This window comes from Arachis ipaensis, chromosome B10 (assembly GCF_000816755.2).
Source record: "Arachis ipaensis cultivar K30076 chromosome B10, Araip1.1, whole genome shotgun sequence".
Lineage (NCBI taxonomy): Eukaryota > Viridiplantae > Streptophyta > Magnoliopsida > Fabales > Fabaceae > Arachis > Arachis ipaensis.
In genome coordinates, this window is record NC_029794.2 from 58270880 (window position 1) to 58272569 (window position 1690).

The 1690-nt window shown below is 30.9% G+C and overlaps 1 long non-coding RNA gene across 1 annotated transcript; it reads left to right on the top strand.

Annotated features, from left to right (window-relative positions):
• Positions 1032 to 1462, top strand: LOC110268296. The gene is made up of 3 exons (XR_002356469.1): positions 1032 to 1080; positions 1171 to 1216; positions 1380 to 1462. It is a non-coding gene; the product is annotated as an uncharacterized LOC110268296 (long non-coding RNA).

Below are 1690 nucleotides of genomic sequence, written 5' to 3' on the forward strand. Positions count from 1 at the left end.
ATAATTAAATAAAATATATGGGGTTAATTTGTAATTAAAATTAGTTCAAGGACTACGTAGTAATTGATAAAAAAACTCCAAAAATATGTTTTTAGTTTGGACTACTAAGTGGTCTAAAGGTTCTTGGACTACCGAATCCTGTGCCCTCTTTGTTGTGTCACCATTTTCTGATTCACTGTCTATGCTCTGAGTTTTCTTCTCCATTGATGGCTTCTGTATTGGATCATTCATCATCTACTGTTATAATAATAATTAACTATATGTATACCATTTTATTTGTATATTTATAGATAATTAACAAAGATCAGCTATGGCTTGTAGGAGATTGGCCCTTATCATTGTTTGTACTGTTATGCTTTCTATTACATTTGCTAGATTTTGTAAGTTTTCTTAATTCCTTATTATTCTATAAGGTTTCTAGCTAATGTTTAATTATTTAAATGGGAAAGTGTTTTACTTTTATGTAGTATGTTCCTTACTTGGCATACAGTGCCTTGTATACTTGTATGTTCATTGATTCATTTGTAGTTTTTTTCATCAATATATATTGTTCATGTTTGGATTAGAAGTAACAACTAACAAGTGCCTTTTCTACTTGGTTGATAAAGCAAGTGTATCCTAAGTATGTCAAAATGTTATCTAGGCTTATGTTATCTAAGCAAGTGTATCCTAAGTAGGTTCATTTCTAAAATTGATGCAATTTGTTGTCTCTGGATTGCTGATGGTCTTAATAATTTATTGGTATACTTGTTTAATTTCAAGTTTCAGGACTTGAATTTAAGAATTGACTTTATTTTTAAATAAATTATATGTTTGATTTGGATGATCTCGTGGTAAATACAGTTTGTTTAGTTGCTGCTAGTATGAATATTCAAATCTTTAATAGTCAATTCTAAGATATTATTAGTTTAGTATACCAAGTGTGTTTTCCTGTTCTTTACATTTCCATTAATGGAATTTTGCTATTTTCTTTGATTCTAGGAAAAAGGTGCAATTCCATTGGAGAATTCCCTTGTTTAGGTGCAATTCTACGAAACCACCAACTGACAGCCTTATGCGCAGATCACCGATTCGCTGAAGGTTTGTATTGCTTCATTTGGATCTGATTTATGCCTTTTACAATGTCTCTCGTCTTAATTTCACACTCTGTGCTCTTGCTCAATCTTTTAGGGAATCTCTTATAACTAATGTCATGTGGAGGAACTTGATGATACAGGTAGTAGCTAGAGTACATCATTCTTAATACCGTGCGGAGAAATTAAACTTACACATTATTCTGTTGTGGATCATCATCTAGTTGTGTGTAGCCTGGAAACATATTATATATATCTCTTTGGATCCTATCACTTTATGATCTTTTTATATATTTGCTTTCCCAGGCTATCTATCAAGTGACCATTCTTCTCATTCTTAATTTCGGTTGGCAAAGTATTAATCTAGGTGATGATCAAGATTCTAAATCTCACTCCTTACAAGTGAAGAATACTTTTAATATTCAACACATTCGTTCTATGCCAAGTAAGTAGTGAAAACCTATTTAATTAATTGTTTAATTTGGAGATAAATCGGCAATTTCTTTATACAATGTGTCTCTGTTCCATCCCCATCCTTTGCAACAAAATAATTTTATAGTATAATACAGCATACTAGATTCTTATTGGGATAGTAGTTATTGTAATGTTTTGACTCA